Source organism: Passer montanus, unplaced genomic scaffold (assembly GCF_014805655.1).
Source record: "Passer montanus isolate IOZ18808 unplaced genomic scaffold, ASM1480565v1 scaffold19, whole genome shotgun sequence".
Taxonomy (NCBI): Eukaryota; Metazoa; Chordata; class Aves; order Passeriformes; family Passeridae; genus Passer; species Passer montanus.
The window spans coordinates 10577743-10584060 of NW_024366480.1; the positions used below are offsets into that span (position 1 = coordinate 10577743).

General features: G+C 51.5%; 1 protein-coding gene across 1 annotated transcript in view; it reads right to left on the minus strand.

The window, feature by feature from the left end:
• The window catches only part of MTCL1 (microtubule crosslinking factor 1), a 102656-nt gene extending 100137 nt beyond the window's left edge, over nt 1-2519 (minus strand). The window contains exon 1 of the mRNA XM_039706372.1: nt 1890-2519. The gene's annotated coding sequence lies outside the window, so the exon portion shown is untranslated. The remainder of the gene's footprint in view (nt 1-1889) is intronic.
• Between the last annotated feature and the right edge of the window lie 3799 nt (nt 2520-6318).

Consider the following 6318-nt stretch of genomic DNA (forward strand, 5'->3'; position numbering starts at 1 on the left):
CAAGGAAAGAGAGCTTTACACACACTTTGTAATGGGTTTAAGTATATAATACTCATATACTTGTTCAAATCCTGTAATGCAAAGAAATGCTCTTGGACTTCATGACTTCTAATGGCAGTGGCAGTTAGCTACTCCTAAAGCAATTCCCATTATCAATTCTGATTTCACTACATCTCCTCCTGCTTCTAGGCTGTCAAATTAAAACAGAAGCTTGTGATAAAGCTTCTCTGTGATGCTCATCTTTTTATAGACTATTACATTTCCCTACCACACTCTAGTTTCCCATCCAATGAGTGCTATAAAAGCTTTGCTACAAGCCAATAATTTTTATTGGTCTGGTTTTGTATTATCCTTTTCGAGATGACCAACAGTGCCCACAGTATTTCAGGTACACTCACTGACCTCTGTAACAGCTACAGTTCTATAAAATAATGCCAGATTTTCTTTGTCTCTGTTCAGTTCCCACTGTAATGTAACAATGTTTGCAGATTTTCATTTTTCCCTCTCTCATGATGCTCTCAAGTTAACACTTAAACAGAAAAGTGCATACTTATTCCCTCCAAGTACTTAAGACTTTGACTATTAATATTTATTTACCATCCTCTGCCTTCATTTTTCACATGTTCCTCAGGTGTTAATTTTATGATTAAGTTCTGTCTGATCTTGCCAGGCTTGACTTAAGCTAGAAAAACTTAATGTCATCTGAAAATTTTGCTGTATCATTGCTCGTTCCTTTTTCCAGTTCACTAAGCAGCACCAGACCTGGCAAAGAACCTTGCAGCACCCCTGCTGCTACCCTTTTGCTATGCTGAATATTGTTTCATGTACCTTAGCCAAAATCCCTTAACGAGCCTAGCCTGTATCTTTATCACTCTTGTTTCCCAAGGTTACACACAAAACTGCAGTTCTTGTTCGAGTAAGAATCCTAGATTTACATGGATTTCCTTGGTTATTTTGCTTGGCAACAAGGAGTTCCAAATATCAGGGAACAAAGGTTGTTTTCACCAGAGGCAGAGTCAAACAGTGGCTGTGGTTACAGGATTATCTCAGTTTATCTTATTTATAGATCTTTATGGATGTAGCTTCTTTGCTCTGCCAAAAGATCAGATTGTAAGTACAAGTCCAGCTAAAGGTTCCCACAGGTCAACCCAGCTCAGAGCTCGCCTGAATTTAGCTTTCCTCTTTCTCCGAGAATGTATTCATACCGATATACTTTTCTACCTGTACAAGGATGCAATAACACTTATTTCTTGCTGCTCTTGTTATTCTGTTAGTACTTCACAGCGAGTGGCTTCACTTTACAGTGATAAAGTAACACAATAATCAGAGCACATAATGCTGTCATCCTTTCCCATCAAATGAGGGAACCTGTTCCTTCGGCTTTTCCTAAAGGGTGATACTGAGGAAAACAGTTCCTGGAAAGCAAAGTTCTGCTAACCAGTAGCGTGTTTGCGGTGCTTTAGAAAGAGTCGGGGTTTGCTGAGCTATCACCACGTCAACCAAACGCAACATTGCCACGGTACATGTTGCATCGGACTGACGTTCATCCAGCGCCCACAAATCGGGCTTTGCAGGGAGCCGCGATCATACGCTGAAGTCCCTAAACTGTCCTTAAGCCGCGCCTCGGTCCCGCTTCGTGGGGCGGGGGAGGAGGGGGCCGAGGCGCCCGGCTGGTGCTCCCTGCCCCTATTTCTCTCCTGCGGGTAAAATTTGGCATTTGGTCCAGCGGGGGGGGTCCCACGGGAGGTGACTCCCGGCAGCGGGAATATTCTTCCCCCCTTCCAAGCGCGGTCCCCGCATTCCCGGGCAGGAGGGGGCCGCGTTCCTCCCGCTGCCGCCTCCCGCCCTTCCCTTCCCCGCCGAGGCCGGGCTCCGCGGGCGATGCTCACCTTGAGGTACTCGTTCTCCGAGCGCAGCTCCTCCACCTCCCGCTGCAGCTCCTCGGGGGCTGCCGGCGGCGGCTCCCCGCGGCTCGGGGCTCTCCCCCCGCCCGTGGCCGCGGGCAGCGCATCCCCGCGGGAGCCGAGGGCCGGCGGAGCTCCGCGCCCGGGGCCGGGGCCGGGGCCGGTGCGGGGCTGCTCGGCGGCGGGATGAGCGGCAGGATGAGCGGCGGGATGAGCGGCGGGCGCCTCCCGCTCTCGGTCGCTGGAGCCGGTGCCGGACTCGGCGTCGCTGCTGGCGGCCGGGGCCAGGCGCTGCTCGTCGGAGAGCGGCTCGGAGGGGCAGTCGGAGAGGTCGGAGCTGCTGTCCGTGTGGCCGACGCGGGCCAGCGCCGCCGCCGCATGGCCGCTGCCCGCCGCCGCTCCCCGCTTCGCCTTCCTGCCGGGGGCGCCCGGCGGCGGCAGGAGCGGCGGTCCCCGCGGGGCGCGGCGACAGGACGGGCAGCCTCCTCCAGCCTCCCCGCTCGCTCTCTCATCACTTCTGTTTCGCCCAGCCACAGCCCTCACACTTTTCTTTCTCGATCCCCCTCTTCCTGCCCCCCCACCCCCACCTTCTCCTCCTCCTCGCCGCTCTCTCCCGAGCACTGATTTGTTTCAATAAATCGAGCCCAAATCCCCCGGTGGCAGCCGTCTCCTCCTCCTCCTCCTCCTTCTTCTCCTCCTTCTTTTTCCCCTCCCGCTCCCCTCTCCGCCTGGCTCAGCTTGATGCTGCTCAAGTTGTGATGCAGCCCAAAAAACCGATCCTTTTCCCCCTCAATCCGTGGCAAAGGCGTGTTTCCCCGGCTGCCTTCGCCTCCGCTCGCAAGCCCCCCGCTCAGCCCACCGGCGCCGCTAACCCATCACTGCCCCGGCTCCAGCCGCCGCCTCCGCCCGGCTCCTGAAATAGCCCCGCGGCTGCCGGGGCCGCTCCGGCTCGGCGCTGCCCGCCCGTGCGCAGGATCCGCCCCCTCTGTCAACCAGCCAGGCAGCTCTCCTCCGCCCGGCAAAGTACTTTCCTCGCACGCTTTATGTTAGGGACGCCTCTGCCAGCCTCTTCCTATCACAAAGCCTCGTTTAGGGAGAAATTTCGATTTCCCCGTCATGAGCGTTTCCCGTTTTGGTTGTTTTGGTTTTTTATCCCCCAAGCTAAGACTTCATGGAAACGGTCTCTCCGGGGACTGGCAGCAGCAAAACAACAGCCACCGCATTATCTCCCTGCTCAAGGCAGATAGAGGTTCACCTAGAGGCAGAGCCGAGTATCCGAGGATATCAGCAAGTTCCTGGCTCCGGCTGAGCTACAAAAGGCACGGACCCGTCCTTTTGGAGCACGGGGATATGAAATTGCAGCCCTTACATTTGCAAAGCACCCGGAGAGCAAATGAAAGGGAGGAGAGGCTCGGGCGTGGGAAAGAGGCACAGCCTTAATGGGGAGAGCAGAGCAGCCCCAGCCGGGATGTTTCCGATTCTTCCCCTGGGACACAGCGGACCTTGGAGTAGCCGCGGTGGCTGCCTTATCTGTCAGACGAAAGTAAATGCGTGCTTAGACTCTGAAGTCCTTGGGAGGCGCGGATCATCCACGTCTGGATGTCAGGGACTGGCCGGAGGACAGTCCCGGACGCTTTGGGGGGCATGGGAGGGTGGGCAGCACCTGCGGCGCTCCAGGACCCCGCTCCGCTCATCTGGCTCAAGGCATTGCCCCTAAAAGCAAAAGCCCAAGGTCTGCTGGAGCCTGAGGGCAGCGGGCACCTCGGGGCGGATGGCCAAGGCGAGACCGGGCAGCTGCTTCTGGCAGTGCCAGGCCGGGCCGGGGCCAGGCCACGTTGCCCGGGGAAGAGACAGGACCGCTCGGGCATCCCCGGGTCCTTTCTCCCGGTAAACGAGGGGAACACTGATTTATCCTGCGGAACAGCGCTGCCGCATGAGCATGCAACAGGTAGTCCTTACTTCGTAAAGGCTGTAGAGGTGAAAAAAAAAAAATCATTCAAATCAGAGCTGCATTTCCAGGTCTCCAGGAATGGGGAGCAGCTCCACGACAGCGCCCCGGGCAGCCGGCGTGGGCAGCGCCAGCCGGGAGAGCGGTGAAGGGCGGGATGCCGGCGGGGCAGGGGGCGAGGGCGGCTCCAGCCCCGGGAAAGAGCCGGGGCTTGGAGCGGCAGAGGATGGGGGAGGAGGAGGCCAGGTCCTCTCGACAGGGCGCTGTGGTCCTTCCGCGAGTGGGCAGGCGATGAAGGCGCTGCTCCGGGGCACCCAGCGGTGATGGCATGCTGTGTTGGGTGGTTTTTTAATCTCTTGAAAATTCCACTTCTGTTAGTGCTCTTTATTTTCCACCCACTGGCCTCGCTGCCAGATGGCAGCGTGTTCCCGCATCCAAATATTCCTTCCAGGTCACACGGCAAAGCACCTATTGTGGCAAAGATGGCACTGGCCGGTATGTCCAGCTACTACAGCTACCAGCAGGGCTTCGAGGGGCCAAGCCCTTTAAAAAATACAGAAAACACTTCGAGGAGGGTCAAACACAACAAACCCACTCGCAGGTGTAAGTCCCCTTATTCTCCTTGGTGTAAAACATAAGTAATTTACTTGTTTGGGTGAGACAATCAGTTCATAGAAGCATACGAAGTGGTTCAGTTGATCTAGAAAAATGGCTTATAAAATACAAACTACTGTTACATTTTAATGACATTGCATTTCTATCAGGCCATCATATATTATCAGTGTTCTCTACAGAGCTGTTGTGCTCCTAGTTGTTGGGGTTTTTAAAAATTATTATTTTAATTTTTTTTGTCAGTACACTGTTGAGCAGTTCAAGGACTTCTTTATTGGAATGTGTAAGAGAGTGAAAGAAAGTGAAAGAGATGGCAAGTGCTATATTTCATAACGAGGAATAGTAATTATTATGGAAACACTAAATACTATAGATGTTGCCCCACATGGGAGATATCAGAACGATTGTTTTGCACTACTATGTCATCCTTCTCACTTGGTTTTGGCTATAAATTCCAAGAATAGATGGGAATTCCAGCTTCACCCACTAGATTTGCAAAGTGTTTATGCTTGTGATGAAAGGGGAACTGCTCTGTGATAATTTATGAGTGCCCTGTTTTGACTTTGCCCCATGAACAGAATGGTTCAATTCAGAAGGAAAATGAAAGGAAAAGTATGGCTCAAGATAAGCCACTTTTCTACAAACAATAGCTGAGGGACACTGCCAGGCTTCTTTGCACTGGAGGGGAAAAGAATTAGGGATGTGAAAAAAGGAGCACATTCACAAAAGGCTGGGAATTGTCTGGGAGAATTAATCTGAGACACTTAAGTGCCTGACAGAGTCCAGTTTCCTGTGGTTACCTTGTAAATTTTACATTGCAAATACAAGAATAAATATATCTTTTTTCTATCTTACTTATCTTTTTCTCCCTCACTAAGTACTTTGTTTCAAGTGCTAAATGTTAAAATTGTTTTTTGTATCGCTGTGCATCACCGACCACAAGCTCCTGCAGGCAAAGAGGACTAAAACTCACCCTGATTTCTGAGGAGGTGCCCTTGACAAACAGAGACTGAGAGTAATGAAAAGCCCATGACAAGGCAGGGTGACCTCAGATCGGAAAGAAGACTGGGGAGCAGATACCTCTGTAAACTCTGTGTATCTTTGCATTCTGTGCTCCTTCTTTGCATTGAAAGATACAGTAATGTTCACTGTCCCGGGCAGCACCAGTGCAACCAGACACCTTAATAAAGTGATTTATTGGCATTAATGCTCAAACAAAGCCGGGCTGTGCCCCTGAAAAGGTGCTGCAGCAGAACACGTTAGAGGGAGACGCCTGATCAGCCACACCAAGATCCCTTTCTGCTGTGCTGGCAGTGTAAGGCATTTAATAACAAAGAAATGCAGCCCCCCTAGCCCTCCCTGGGCATGTGCCTGGCTGGGGGCAGATGGCAGATTTGTATGGTATGAGGCCAGCTGTAGGATTTTGGCTGTGTTCCTCTGTCCTCTGCTGTCGTGCAATGCCTGCTGGAGACCCCTAGGAGAATGGTGTGAATGAGGATAAGACCCTAATATGAAAGCTAAGTACATACCACAGAAATCTCCACTGGGCTAGGCAAATGCCTAGTAAGAATTACTGGTATTATATTACTTATTTATTTATATCAAAACATTTTTTCCCCCTTTACTTAAAACTCATTATTGGGTCTTATAGGAAAACACAGTCACAGACTACCATGAACCCCTAATTCTCCTCTCTCTTTCTTTTTATTTGCTTGTAATGTCCAATTGTATTCTCTTATCGTAAATTAGTCATGCACTCCCTCCTGGTGGAATGGCTGCTTATATGCTTGTGTAGCTCTTAACATAATAGGACATCTGGGTGTTGGTTGAATAATACAAATAATCAGACACAAC